Here is a 16,003-nt window from a genome sequence, read left to right on the forward strand (position 1 = left end):
ATGCGGCATTCTTTTGTCTAACTGATTTCTCTCTCACCATGTAATTATTTCTGCAGCCTCTTGTTTTTTTTTCTCTTGTTTACATTCTGTTTACTAATAATACTTGTTTTCATTTCATGTATACAACGGGACCGTCTTCTGTATGCCCTCCTTGAGCATTGTATTATAAAATGATAAAACATTATTTAATTTGATTTGATTTGAGAGAGAACTTCGCTGAGCTCGAGACACGCAAGAACGCCGCGGGTGACGTTATGGGACTTTTCGGTTCCATGAGAAAAATAGTCAAAACTACCACGCTGATTGTACACATTGTGGATCCGGACTCTTGCACTTGCGTCCACCACTTTCCCGCGAACTAACTCGGAGGAGAAATACGTCTCCCGGGCTTTTTCGCATGCGGAGAAAATAAGATATTCGGACATCAGAAATATGTTGCAACGCGCTTTTTTCTTCGCGTGCCGGCACGTACCGTAACAGGGGCTTTGCCTGGCGAGATTGCGGGGACACGCTTTCCGCGCTATATCAGTGGGTTTCTAGGTAGGCAGAAGTGCGAGTTCGGAAGCTTCCAGGTGAAAATGCATCACCAATGGGTAGCGTACTGGTCTCGCCAGCGCAACAGATGGCAAACGCAATAAATCACTCGGGATTTCTCGTTTCGTGCCACTCACATTTCGTGCTTCCCCGTTCTCGCTTATTCTTGTCGTGTCGGTTGGCTTCTATTTTTTCGTATTAGTGGAATCTTGGGTGCCAGTGTGTGATTCGTGATAGGACTTCTCACAATAATAGATCAATCTGAAAGGTAGATAGCAGATGATGTTGCATGCACACGCATTAGATGCTTCCAGAACTAGTTTCTGAAATCCCAGAAGCCAGAAAGAGGTATAAAATGCAACAGCCAGCGACTCAATAAAACAAAACAAGGTATATATGTTTACTAAGATGATGTACGATCGCCTGAAAGTCTTTTAACTTCTGAATCACAAACAGATAGAGTAGAGTATTCAGTTTATGTTTACGATTGGTAGAGTTTATAGACGAATGGTCAATGTTGTAAAAACAATGGTATGTTAGAACTTGCTGCATGATGGCTCCCGTTAGTAAGAATTACCAAAACATAACGTTGGGAAATGACAAACACACACACACACACACACACACACACACACACGCACACACGCACGCACACACACACACACACACACACACAAGCGCGCGCACACACAGGAAGCCATGCAAAGCCTCGCTATGCAGTTCTGACGGCGAAGCACTGAACCATCGTTGCACGCAAAAACGAAACCTTTGTCTTTCAATCACTGCACGGTACATTTTACCTTTTTGTGTGCCTGACTCAAAAAACAAGCATCACCAACTCACTGCACGTCCGTAATTGTTTAGCTTCCTGTCACAACCTCGACTTTTATGCTTTTTGCGTTGCCCAAACCACAAACTTGAAGTTTCCTTCAATCTGCATTCAGTGAAGCGTGGCTCACAGAATGCATGGGCGCTTTCAAAGCTCTTCCGTAAGCGCAACCTTACTAGAATATCAACCTTCGGCTGCTGTAGCAAAAAGTGTCTCAAACATCTCCTTTCCGGGACTGTGCTTGTGTTTACTGCGTTTGGCTTTGTTTTATCTTCCTCTGATATTTGATTTTCACTTCAGTTTATCGCATTCAATGCTGTCCACAGTAATGCACCAACCACATTATCCACCACTACATGTGACTGTACCATCTTGTTTACTTGACCAAATGTTTTTTTTTAATACACAATCTATTTCTACCTATTCCTGCTTTTCAGATCTAATACTGATCGGGCACCGTGTGAGACATTATGTAGCATCAGAAACCATAATAAGTTATTTCAGTCATTATTAGTGAATGTGGTCGGCCAATCGCAAAAACCATTTAGGGGACAAATTTTATGAACTAAAATCAATAACACCTTTATATGAGGCGTAGAACGTAGCAAACAATATGAGAAAATTCACGCTCTGAGTGTAGTTCGGTTATGCTGTCGAGCATGCTTGCTGTGACGATGTTGACAGGCTGTGGTGTTCATTTTATATTTATAATGACAACTGACGCACTTCCGTTCATCATCATTTATTTGACCCTTAAGGGCCCCATAGGGGCAATACATAAGGAGGGTGACATTTTTTTAAATACAAAAACAAGGCAAAAAATAGAAAGTTGTACAAACACACGAGCAATACTTTTGCAGGATTCGAGAACAGACGCACAGAAAATGTACTTATACAAGTATAAAAACATGCGCGCACAAAATTTACACATACAAGAGCGCAAAATACAGTGACATTGGAAGAGTTTTATTGGGCTTCCAAGTTTAAGTGAGCTGTTAGTAGTTACTTGAATGCGCACGAGTCACGCTCTGAGACGATGGCTTCCGGTAAGTTATTCCATTCCTCGATGGCGACAGGAAGAAATGACTTACTGAATGCGATGGTCGTACCGAAAAGACGTTGGAGGCTTCTGGAATTAAATAACCGGCGAGAATAGCGGGCGGAAGAAAGCAAGAGTACCATGCAAATGAGGAAAACAATAGTATATTTTGTGAAATAAACAAAGTCGAGAAAGCATACGTCTGTCAGCTAGATTCTGCAAGTTTAAAGACTCCTTTATAAAAGTGATGCTTCATGAGTGATCATAATTGGACATAATGAACCGGGCGGCCCTATTCTGAACGGATTACAACAGATTAATCAGATAGGTTTGGTGAGGGCTCCAAATGGACGACGCGTATTCGAGCTTCGTACGAACAAAGGTTACGTACGCAATTTTACGGACTGTAGGAGGTGATAGGCATAACGTTCTTCGGATGTAACCAAGCTTCTTTGATGCGTCAGCAACTAAGTGTGTGATGTGATCCGACCACGTGAGAGTGTTAAAAATAAGCACGCCAAGGTATCGGTATCAACATACGCCAAGGTCGTTGAGTTTAAATTGTAGACGTGTTCCGAGTTAGACTGTTTGGGAGATACGCGCATGACTTTGCATGACTTTGCATTTAATTGTTGTTATTGTTTATTTGTACAGCACAGCTGTTATGATTGAGCTTTCACGCTTGCCCTAGATGAGAAATGATCGTCATCGTGAACTAGCATACGCTCAATCACCACCTAAGCACTTCGTACGAAAATGCTAACAAGAGAAGCAGAAATGTGTGGCCCCCAATCAGTAATTGCCACATGTTTGTTCCCTTGTTCACTTTTATTGTAACATTGGGGTGTCTTGAGAGATAAGCACAAGGTCTTGGGTACGTACGTGAGAGCTTTCATGGTTGATGAGATAAAACGATAGACGGTAGGATAACGACCACGAAAAGAGGGACAAAAAAGTCACAGAAAAAACTGAGAGAAAAAAAAGAGTGAAAGAAAGAGAAGACTGTGAAAGTAAACAGAGGGCAAAACACAAAAAGACACCAACTAAAAAAAAACGTCCATGCACCTTCACGAAGTGAACGATGACTAGAGGGCGAAGCCAGCGAAGTTAATGATGACGAATGGGCAAGCTAGGTTCTAAGGTCTATAACGTCTACGTTGAAGTCGCCGACTTGTATAAAAAACTGACGGACGCACGGACGGATGGACGGGCAAGGGATGAATGTACAGATGCACAAACAGACGGATGGGCAGACAGATGGACGCATTTAGAGACAAACAGATAGATGCAAGGACAGATGGACGTTTGAAATACCTGACGTCAACCAGACAGCTATCACCTCGACATTTAAAAATGCAACTTTCAGCTTGATTTTATCCTCTGGTACTGAACTTACGACGGTGAAATTAATGACAGATTTGTCAGAAAGCACTTTATCAATCTAAAAACACATTCGTTGCTTCACTGAAGTGTCCCGTCTTATTTATAATATTTTTGACAACTAACAAAAAATGCAAGCTGTTGTGTTCTTTTTAGTATTTTTATTACGCCATGGTCCATGTTTTTTTTATAGAACGTACATGCGTGACTATTTTTTATTAGTATGCATGGCTCGGTGGGGTTTATAAAAGAATGCGGCATTGCGAAAATGATGAGGTTCGTAAACAGCGAGCCGTGAAATTTGGCGGTAGCCTGTAGCGTACCTCTACCTGCTTTGAAGAGCAGAATCTTTTTAGCACTTCCCTGATGAGAGTAGGCGTTATCTCTCGTTCTTTCACGTTCTCACTCTAAGCAGATTACGTGCGCGAAGAAACTTCGTGAAGCATTACGCGCCTACAAAAAACTTTATCGCAAGTTGAAAAAGCATCCCATTTTCATATTCTCCTTTCATTGTGCCCGAACTTATTATTCGTCTTTCTTAAGTATCAAAGAACTCGGCCAAATTGCTCCGCTTTCCAATTTCACGTGCTTGTTCACTGACGCCACGCTTAAGGCAGTGGAGAAGTTTTTCGTGCAGATTAAACTTCAGTGCCTTTAAGTATCAAGGGATTTAAAATTTCACGTTCGGCCTTTCCGTTTTGTGGCACCGTTCACACTCACAAGCAAAGCGTTATCATTACAGGGATGTTCCTTTGTTCAAAATTACCAACGCGCGAACAAAACATTATGTTCTTAGTTATGCACTGCCCAGGTAATATAGTGGCTAAGGTACTCGGCTGCAAAGCCGCAGGTTGTGGGATCTAATCCTGACTGCGGTGGCTGCATTTTCGATGGAGGCGAAAATGCGGTAGACCCGTGGGCTCAGATTTGGGAGGAATTTAAATAATCGCAGGTGGTTGAAATTTCCGGAGCCCTTCATTACGGCTCTCTCATAATCATGTGGTGGTTTCAAGATGTTAAACACTACATATCAGTCATCATTATGTTCTTAGTTATGATCAGTATTCAGTTGCGCAGTCCATTTCATATATGGCGGAAATATGCTTCCAAGTTTATTCGTTAGGAGTCCCCTCTCAGGCTTTCCCGAAAACAATCACATAATTAAAGGTGAATGATGTAAATTCGTTTTCAGATTATTCTTTCCTGTTATCATTATTGACCGAGAAAGTACTTAGGTGGCACGGTACAACGTAACGAATGCTGTTTCGCACAACCTCAAAAACAAAAAGTACAAGTGTGACCATGAGTTATAAAAAAAACTGTATGTGCAGCCTGAATGTAAGGCTGGTAATATTTAACTTGCCTTTCCATCCTCCACTCGCGAAACGTATGTAAATGCTACAGCTTCGGACCGAAAATTGTTAATCTTTGCTCAAAACTTTCGCATCAGTTTGTAAAAGCATCGGTAAAACAACAACTCCCAATCTGTTTAGGCACCCATATCTCTCTCCCAAACACCGCGCCGGAAACTACTGAAAATGATATATTTCAAAACTTATTTTGCAATAAATGCTTTATTCACACGCTGTTCAGGCAATCACTAAAACAGTTCTTGCTTTTCAAATTGGTCTTCAATACTTGCTGAAAGTAAAAGAGCAATACTACAATTCGCTGAATGCGAGCTCTGCGTCTGCATTGTATTGCGCTGACATAGCCTGGATACTCACGGAATGGTTTAGCAACGAATTAAGTTCGCTAATGCCCGCGATTACCATAGCCTCAAAAGCAGAATGCTGGCACATCACACTGGCCTACGTGTGCTGTTCAGGACAATGGTAATATATCAGTGCAAAGATATGCTACGATTACGACGCACGCTGTAATGGAGGTCTCAGTAATCTTTGGCCTTCTGGTGTTTTTTCAAGGGGTACTCACATCGCACAGTACATGGGTCTCTAACCCTTCACCTCCATCTAAAATGCGGCCGCCGCAGAAAAATTTAAGCCGCGACCTTCGCGTCACCAGCCGTGCAACGTAACCACTACTTCATGAGGCAGACATGCAGTTTAGACAAAAGAGCCTGGCGGCTGTAAATCATGGCTATATGACACCTATTCACATAATGGGGTAGGTATGCGTGCAAATGGACTTCGTTAACTATGGGGAGAGAATTGTTCCAAAAGGAAGCTCTCATAACTAACTCTCCGCCATAGCTTTCAGCAGTCGCAGATCGCAAACTTTCATGAACTCGTCCATTATGGCGTGACGTCATGTGACGTCACGTGATAAGGTGCCGTTGTAGCACTCTCTGAGAGCACGCGACTTCAACAAGAGAGAATGAAGACGTCGCTTCGTGGTGGCATCTGAAGCCACGGCTCGTGATAACTTTACCGTATACATGGACTCTGAAAAAAAAATAATTAATAATGTTTACCTCTCTCTGTGTGTGTGTCGTTTCTGAGTGTACACACAAGGAGTCCTGTTTGATTAAAGTTACCAGGTTGCAGTCCAAACGACTAGGAAATATAGGACTTCTTGCGCAATACTTGAACTGTCTCATGCACACACAGACGGTGTTTCAAACAATAAGAAGTGTCAATAACAACCGCGTAGCCTTTGGAGATAATACGGCACACAAACAAATCTCTTACGAACCGAATCATCGGCTTAAAAGATTCTCCGAGAAGTCTCAAATCAGTAATAGCACTGTAAGGCAGGATTACTACGCGTCAAAGCAAATCCGGAGCACCAGTGACACGTTTTGGTTCTGACATGCTTGATAGCGAAAATAAATTTGAAGACAAGTCTTTGTCAACTCCGCGAACACTGTACAGAAATATCCGCTTAATATCTTTGCCCCGCAATATTAAATGGCCGTGTGTTGAAACTTACTGGAAAAAAAAGAGCAATGGAATATATAAAAGCAATAAAAGTAATGCCAACGGCAACAGTGAGACCCCCATAGGCGAGCGTTTCACTAGTAGATTTTACGGAGTAATGAAAGCGCCGCGTGCTTCCGCAGAAGACTCGGCGTCTGAGTGCAACTGCCGCATTGCAAGCTGGCGCATTTCCGAGAATTACGACCATTGTTAACGAATGAGTAAAATTAGGGACGCAGCAATACGATTGACACAAAAGTGTAGCCGAATGTGAGTCAAGAGACCGTCGCTATAGCTGAAGACTAGACGAGGCAAGCGTTAGCTTATCCCTGACTATACACAATCGTCTTGGAAATCAGTCATTATTTGACAGCTTAACAAAGCCCGGCCATGAAATCGCACAGGACGGAATCAAGGTTATGAGTACGTACGAGCGTAAAGATGATGTAGAGAAAAAAAAAGTTTATATTCCGCGAAAAGGACGTGCTTTGTTCTGGCAACCACCTTGTCTGTGTATATGCAGCATTGCTGCAGCTCGCAAATATTCTTCTGTTAATGCATTTCATCCAACTTATACACATCCAATTTTCAACCTTTCAACTACATTGACGTCTTAGAAGGAGTTGATATCATGCTGAACGTGCTCCACATTTGTTTTGGGGCTGCAAAAGCGACAGGAACACCTGACTGTGTGATTTCTACAACAGACTTCTGGAAACCTAGAAGAAGATCGATACGCTTTTTCTGCAGAGTAGAGCTACTCATTTGTTGAATTCAGATGCACTTATTGATAAGTTCAAGCATTCATAAACTTTTGCCACTGCAGGCATAGGCCACGGCCAAGCTACATTCGATTGAAGAAAGTTAAGAGTCTTAGTTATTCAGATATAGAAACGGCTCAAATAGCACTAGCTTTACAGATATAGAAACTGCACAAATAGCACTAGCTATCTTATGTTATGTTTTTTCACGTGTTCTTCATTTGTATAAAAATTGCTGATTTTGCTCATGTGCGTACAATATTTGTGACCCATGTGAAATTGTGTGTTTATTTTGTTCACTGAAAGGAAAAAGAACTAAACTTTTATTTTGCCTATGCATGTACAGTGAATTACGCGATATTTTTGTAAAATGCCTGCCGCTCTTGAACGGTTCCGGGGCTCTCTCGAGATGTCTCCGACATCTTTTCGCCTAAGGACCACCGACTTGATGTTGTTGGAAACAAACTTGACTTGACTGGGCTTGGAAAAAAAAAGATTAGCGCATACCTGCGTATGGATAACGCTCAAAATGAGCGCTGCGGAAATGTACACGACAACAGGAATTCTATGATCTTTGGTTGTGTTAGTCCACCAGCAGGAAACACAGTTTTTTTTTTTGAGCCAGAGTCTTTATGAGTTCGACTGGAGATTTTTGTTGTGCTACTTGTATTGATTTGCCACCGCTCCCGATGCTCATCGAAAATTATATGACGCGAAATTTACCTAATCAAATAAACACACTCAATCATTTTTCAAGTTATTTTCTGTAGTGAAAGGCACCGAGATTTGTCATCGCTGACTTGCACATTTTCGCAGTCACCGTGAGACCGACGTCCTTTCTGAACGTGCGCTGCCTTTATTACGGTGTGCTGTGGGAGGCAGCCTAGATTTATTCCACATGCCTCCGGGCTTTACTCTAGTTTCCCGCTGAGACGCACACACGGTCCCCAGTTTCTGGTTTCAAACATTGCCAGAGTCGATTCGGGAACGAAGTTCACAAAGACGCTCGTTATTTTGACGAGCATCGCCCGCGGCAGTCGTTATTTGGCATAGTTTTTTTTTAACCCCCGTTTTCTCGAATGAGAGGGCGACCTACATTCGTCGTTAGAGTGCGTCGAATTTTGCTTTAAGGGAAGTGGTTCGCCAGAGGAACATATAATGATTCACCATCTAAAATAAAATGAATCGAGGAAATGAAGTGTCATTTGTAACCATTGAGATTTCTTCCAAGCCACTAAGTGCCACTTGTGATGAGGCCGTTTTTGGCGTCGCAAACAGTTTCTGCTAAGACCGAGGTTACTCCAGCATCTCCACATTGGTTCACATTTGGAGTATTACTTTGTATGAATATGATAGCTTTTTTTAGGCTAACGTCAGGACGGCAAAGAAACGTTCCATTCGCTAGTTGCCACTCACTGCAGCGCATTCATCGGGAAATGAAGTACGTTGTGTGCGTGACGTTTGGTACGCTTTTTCTTTTATTCGGTCCTAATGACAATGAAGTTTCAGACTGGCGTTTGTAACAGGGAAGCGGAAATCGCGGGGGCGCTAATACATGTTCGGCATTTTTAAAATTTCTTCCACCTTTTTGTAGGATATTTTGCGTAATGCGTAGCTTACACAACTCGCCGTACGCGTTCTCTCCGACTTCCAGCTCCGCTGTGTACAATTACTTTGGCCAGATTTGGAAGGCTAACATGGCTATTCTCGGCGGTGATGTAGGATTGACCGAAGCTGAATGAAGCCAGATTATCAGCTATTGATGGTAAGAAATGAGCTTAGCTGTCTCAGTGAGTGAGTGTGATCTCGTTGAGGTGTCAAATAACGAAACCTCCCAAATTTACATACACCCATCGTCTTCCTTTCAGGCCATTCGCGTGCCTCAGGTTTATTACGTTATCAAAATCTGTGCTTATTTAATCACATCACTATTAATCTGTTTCCCATACTTTTCAGGTTTACATCGGTAATAAGGAAAGCGGAACTAGGTGTTCGTGTCCGATCTCTGTTGCTATACTCCCGTCGATACCGTATGCATGCTAATAATAGCACACACCCGCATAGGTCGATCCAAACAACGTTTTCTCTCTCACTCTTGCACTAAACTAGTTTAGAGATTGGGAGGGTTGCGAGCACCGCCGGCGGAGAGGGGCGGCACAACCATCCATACAAAGAGGCTATCACGAGTTTCTGCTGCAGTGAAGCACTCTGGATGTGCACATCTCTTCATGAGCTTTGCGGAAAGCCTCCTGTCACGGCTCATACACATGCGTGTCGTGCGTCTTCTTCCCTTTGAAGTGGGCGTTGCAAAGAGCGCTGCTGATGCTGGCTTTAGATACTCGTATTACATTTTATGAAATGGACTGTTTGGTTCAACCAAAGATATGCCAAAATGGAGGCAAAAGAATGAAAAATAGCATTCTGTCAAATGTACTTCAAAAATATTTCTGAGATCACGCAAAATATTGTGTTTGGTGCTGCGGATATTTGCTTTCACTGATTAGATAAGCGTTGATTTGGTCTTGGAAGTGGTAATACGTGGTAATACCCATAATCTGATGTGATGTCTTAGCATGGCGTTTCAAACTGTGCTGTATACAGTAGCTAGCTCCTGCAGCTTATTGTGAAAACCAGTTTAACTGGACCAGTTTTTTTTTTTTTTGCTTTTTCCTTTTTGTGCTTAGACACAGTGTGTAGCAGTATACATTTTACAATCTCTTCTACCTGAACTGAGACTACATGTAGCGGTAATATGACCGCTTTTTCTACAAAAACACGCACTAATCACATTCGGCAATATGCCGTTCACGCCAGATAACTGGCAAATGGCACGGTTGTGTACTGTTCTGCGTCACCTAGATCAACAGATATGTGAGCGAACAAATGGAAGACTACTCCCCACCTAGGTATAAATATGCACCTATTCGCATATGTAGATGGCCGGTTGTGACTTTGAAGATGTCGCTCGTTGCAATAACACATGGATTTGATCAAACGTGACTCTAAGTAAAAGCAAATGGAGCGAGTTACGTGGAATGTGGCTCCTGGGAAAGTGAACACACACACACACACACACACACACACACACACACACACACACACACACACACACACACACACACACACACACACACACACACACACACACACACACACACACACACACACACACACACACACACACACACACACACACACACACACACGCGCGCGCGCGCGCGCGTATACTTTAGTTTGTGGCTTCTCATTCGTATACCTTGTATTTTGTACTAGACTCCAAAGAAAAAGAGCATCGTATCAGTAACCAAGTCGTCGCACCAGAAAGTTGAATGCATGAACTACTTTCCTTCTTTATCTCTCACAAACGCACAAGTTACAACTCGGCGATGGAACGACTGTTGAAGAGCGCTGATAGAGATGAATCAAGCTGATAGAAATGCAGTGAAGCTTGCTCCGGCTATCAAGCCCTGAAAGCCGGTGTATTTGCCCAGTATTCACTTGTGCGCACCGCTTATTCAGAAATACCAAACCACTGCGTCTCGCTCATGGCCCTCCACTCTGCTATACTGAAACGTAGAGTCTGAGTTGTCCTACCCTCTGGGAGAGTAATTGGTTCGTTATCCAGTGAAGCGACGCGTAAATGGAGTTGTGAATGGACGACCACGACAACCAGAGTATCCCCACTGAAACGCGCAGCGTTAAAGTGTCGCTTACAGATGGGGAATATACACGTGATGATGTATAGGGCTCATTCTTTGCAGAAAACTTCGCCCAAGTGTCCGCCTGTGCACATTTATATGGTAATTTATTTTTGATAACAGAATTTGTATTGCTTGATGAAGTTTGTGTGGAAGTGTATGCCAGCCTAATCTGATTTCGCATTCACCGAAAACATTTCTTCTCCAAAGGCTCCCACTACTGTAAGCAACGCCGTACATTTTGTTTTTTACGCAAGCTACGATAGCCTTCTAAAGAACCTCCGGTCTTCATTATTTTTGTTTATAATGATGACAGGAAGTTTGGAAGCGTGAAGGCAGCCATCACTAAAGATGAACGTGCTTAGAATATTCAAAATGACAAACGGAAGCAGGGACACCATGCAGCCCGACAACGCTCATTCCCATGATGGAGCGAGCGAATTGAGCGTAAAGTAGGCCAAGCAATACCCAGGCCGCATTACGAATGCCAGACACAGACGATGGGCCTTCGGCTTTTTCTGAACGCCGTAGAGGCCAGACTAAGACAATCGGCAAGTATAGGAAGAGTTGTGCGCAACGCAGACAGCTTCTGTCGATGGCCATAGTAGCGAATGTCAGCTGAATATCTGAGGCGCTGTGCGGGACGATTCTGACTGTAATTTCCTCTACACCGCCATCAAATGACTCTTCCGTCACCTCTTCTGGACTACGGTGGAATTGATAATTGATTGGGGCAGGCGTAGTGTATTATTCAAGCCGGGCTATTTCCGTTGAATTGCCAAATAATTCAAAGGGGGAATTAGGTTTCGCGCAGGTAACACGAATTGAGTAGTAGTAGAAGAAAAAAGAAATAGAGAATGAAAGGCAGGAAGGTTAACCACTTATAGGCAGCAGGTCTGCTACCCTACACGTGAGATCGTGACAAGGCAGATTGAAAGACGAAGAAAAAGAGTGAAAGAAAGCACATAACACACACACACACCAGGCAGTGGCATGTGTGTGTGTGTGTGTGTGTGGCTGAGTATACCAGGCAATGACTGAGGATGTTTTGTACCATCTTGTCATGATGGCAAATATCGCAAGGAGCGATATCCACTATTTCAGTGCGAAAGAAATAGGATTTCCTCAATGCCATTCTCGCCGTAAGCGATGAAGCAGAGGGGCCTCTCCTAAGCAGAATTCACTGAGACACATTGGGAGGCAAAGATAACAAAACGACGCCATAAATTGGCCCCAAATATTACCCTCTTCGCACTACGTGCAGTTGATCGGCGTTCAACGAAGAAAAAAAGTACAACAATAATAAATGACCAAGCTTTGAGGCATTTTGCATATTCAGTATTTTGTAATATACTGTTACACGCGACTCAGACAGACTCTCACCATAGTTTAGTTTAAACCTTACCCTGCCCTTTGCAACATGTCTGATGAATCGGACAACGAATACGCACAAACGCGCAAAGGTTGTCCGAAATGCAGGCACAGGGCTTCCACGCTATAGACCTTATGGAGAATTGCTGCCATCTGGCGGCCGTCATGTGCATACTGCCATGTTAGGAGCTCAGAGAGGCTCAGTACGCACAGTCCGCACTTGTCTGCGTATATGTATACGTAAAGCGTATCGACGTGTAGTGCGTATGGGCTGATAATCGCGAGGCCAACGTATTGCTGCGTCTCTTGTCGCGCATAGAGACGCAGCTATATATTTTTCTTCCTTCAAAATGCTGAAGGAAGAAAAATAAGCAGTGCACTTTGCCCTTGTTATTTTTTCAAGCTAATTAAGTTTCCAGCGTGTTATCCGGCTACTGCTCCCGAAACACACACTTGTTTTCTTCTTTCCAAGCAAGGAAGTCGTGCAATAGGATTTGTACTCATGGCCCACCGTGGTTGTCTAGTGGCTAAGGCGCTCGGCTGCTGACCCGCAGGTAGCGGGATTGAATCCCGGCTGCGGCGGCCGCATTTCTGATGGAGGCGGAAATGTTGTTGGCCCGTGTGCTGAGATTTGTCTTCATGTTAAGGAACCCCAGGTGGTCAAAATTTCCGGAGCATTCCACTAAGGCGTCTCTCATTATCGTATGATAGTTTTGGGACGTTAAACCCCACATATCATATCATATATTTTGTACTCATGTCCCCTCAAATTGCTGCACGCAAAGGCAAGACAATTTTTGCAAAGTTTTCACTCTTAGCCGTTTTACAAGTGAAGGCGACTCGTACGCTTCAAGCAGAAGCCCCAATCAGGCAAGGACCTTTAATGCAGCTAATTGCGTGCGTCTACATTACGTTGAATGCTCCGAGCACATACAACGCTTGAAAAACGTAGTAGCAGCAGCAGTTCTTCTTCCTTCATGTTGTGAACCAAGCTACGATTTTATGTGATGATTACGTGATGATTACGTGATGTCGCTTAACATGGTCACTATCACATTGCTGTGCCGCTACTGCGACTGACGTTACAGCGATTTCATAATAACGTCACAACTTTTGGCCTTTTTGGCGTCATCGTGATGTCATATAAGGACGTCATCACGTGATGGTGATTTCTTAGATCATTTGTCTTTGAAGGCGCAAGACGCTGACGCTACCGACGTTCCTGATACTGGACGCCAACGTAGATTGTCAAATTTCGTGTTTATTTAGGTTCGTATGCCTTAAGTCTTAAGAATAGCAGTGCACCTGCGCGTCTTTGTGTTTGCTTTTGTGAGATTAACGCGAAAAAATGTGACTCCTCAGCTGCTTTCTTACCCACGACTTCGTCGCGATGTTAACAAAAAGCAGAAGTGTAGAAGGCGTCTGCTGGCGCTGACAGCCGTTTGTACAAACAAGTACACAGGAATCTGCGATAATTTATGGTGTGAGCACCACGAGCCACAATATATAAAGAAACGGTAATTGCTGATTCGAACTGTACTGGCTCGAAGGAGGTCAACAGCTGAGACACGTGCTATTGTCTGCGCGAAGCTAAAAAAAAAACACTACTCTCCATACATTTGTATTTGCATGCAGATGGTAGAGTTTACTGAGTGCATATCTTTTGTTGAACGATTGGCCTTCATAGTTCCACGAAGCGCAATTAAAGAAGTAACAAAAACAGTAAAAAAGGACATTGTATACCGTGCGAACAAAATGAGCTCGTCCCATGCCATTCATTCTGGGAATCGGCTGCGTACCAACCATTAGCCACTCAGAATCTAGGAGACTGCTGACGAAAGGAGGGAGGAACACTCCTCTGCCGAAATCGTTCAAGTTGCGATGGTTCCGATGCACCATAACGTAGTGTCAGAAGTGGTACTTAAGCTATTCTATAGTGGGCGACAATATGATGGCATCGCACAAAAAGTGCAATTCATTAAGCTGTAACATGGCTTCTAGGATATGTCTTATCGCTTGCATTATTTCACTAAAAAAAGGCGGGCGGTAATAACAACTAATCGCCGATGTTTCACGTCCTGAAATCATGGTATGCCTATGAGAGACGCCGTAGCAGAGGGCTACGGAAATTTCGGTAACGTGTGAACACTAGCCTGCACCTAAACGTAAGCCCGGAGGCCTGTAGAATTTTGCCTTCATCAAAATGTGGTTGCAGCCACCGGCATTTGATTCCGCAAGTTTCGAGTCAGCAGATAAGCACCATACTCACTAAACCACCACGGTGTGTAGTTAGGAACAAAAAAATGAGGCAGATACGCGAAGAGGTGCCAACATGAAACGCAACTTAGTTTTTAGTATTTTACGCAGACGCATATCTTTAACAGGCCTTTAATTAAGGGTAGTGGTAGCTAGTGGTGATCAATCAATACAGAAGTCTCCAAAGCTGCTAATAAACTAGAAAGAGCAAAAAGTCATTTCTTAATTGACTTCAAAAAAGTAAGCACAGCTTTCCTGTTTTCGTTAGTTTGTTTTTGCCCACCAAGAGCTGGGAAACACGCAACGAAGGTTTACCATCACAGAAGGATAGAAACAGCGGTGATTAAAAGAAATAGAAGTTAAAAAAACCTGCAGAAGCTACACAAAAATCCACGCAGTACTTTATAACTGAAAATTGACAGTGATATCCTGGTGACAGGTAATTAAAGTCGAGCCCAGGAACAAGGCGACAGCATGGAGTGCAGTCGTCACTTTCAAAAATGTACGCACATGCGAGCGCACGCGTACTCTTTCTTTTGTGATTGAATATATTTCACGCGTAATCATTCGCCTGCGCTACACTCACGGCGCCTTCACTTCCAGTGCTCAACTTGTGAAGTGTGAGGACTGAATTATCAAGACAACGTACGCTGAAAGATAAAAAAATAGAGTAAAACATATTTCACAGTCCTCTCTAATTTCTTCGTATTTGTGGTTTACATGGCGAGCCCTCTCTTGACTTCTGTCAGAATTCATTACAGATAAACGTTCCTCCGATTCCGAATTTGTTGAGTGCTATGAGGAGAACGGGTCGTTGCTTCTTAAATACTAGTCGAAATTTCGTTCTAACAGGCAGATCTCGTTCCAGTAGGCGCTACATGAGATACGCGATTCCAACAACCTGAAGATGCGCGTAGTTACTTACGTTTTTCTAAGCTTTTGCGCGCAGCTCTAACCTCGGTAGATAATCTTTTGGAAAGGACTTGCCTGCATCAATTGTCTTCCTCGATATTTTTCTGACTGCTTATAGTTCCGTTTTAATATTTGTTCTAATACGCACGTCTTCTGCTTAGTGAAATGAGTTTTCTCATTGCAGCCAAATATGAGGCTGTATTTTGTTTATTCATTTATTTATTTTATTACGTTTTTTTTTACTTTTTTTTACTTTAGTCTGTCGATGAATGCCATACTCATGGCATTCATTGACTTTCACGGGAGCACGGCTTCGTACTTTGGACCCTCATTTCCAGCTACGT

At 43.1% G+C, this 16,003-nt stretch overlaps 1 long non-coding RNA gene across 1 annotated transcript in view; it reads right to left on the reverse strand.

The window, feature by feature from the left end:
* Positions 1 to 683: 683 nt before the first annotated feature.
* The window catches only part of LOC142814151 (uncharacterized), a 49,190-nt gene continuing 33,870 nt past the window's right edge, over positions 684 to 16,003 (reverse strand). Inside the window, exon 3 of the long non-coding RNA XR_012894822.1 lies at positions 684 to 795. This is a non-coding gene — a long non-coding RNA (uncharacterized LOC142814151). The remainder of the gene's footprint in view (positions 796 to 16,003) is intronic.

Source organism: Rhipicephalus microplus, chromosome 4 (assembly GCF_043290135.1).
Source record: "Rhipicephalus microplus isolate Deutch F79 chromosome 4, USDA_Rmic, whole genome shotgun sequence".
Lineage (NCBI taxonomy): Eukaryota > Metazoa > Arthropoda > Arachnida > Ixodida > Ixodidae > Rhipicephalus > Rhipicephalus microplus.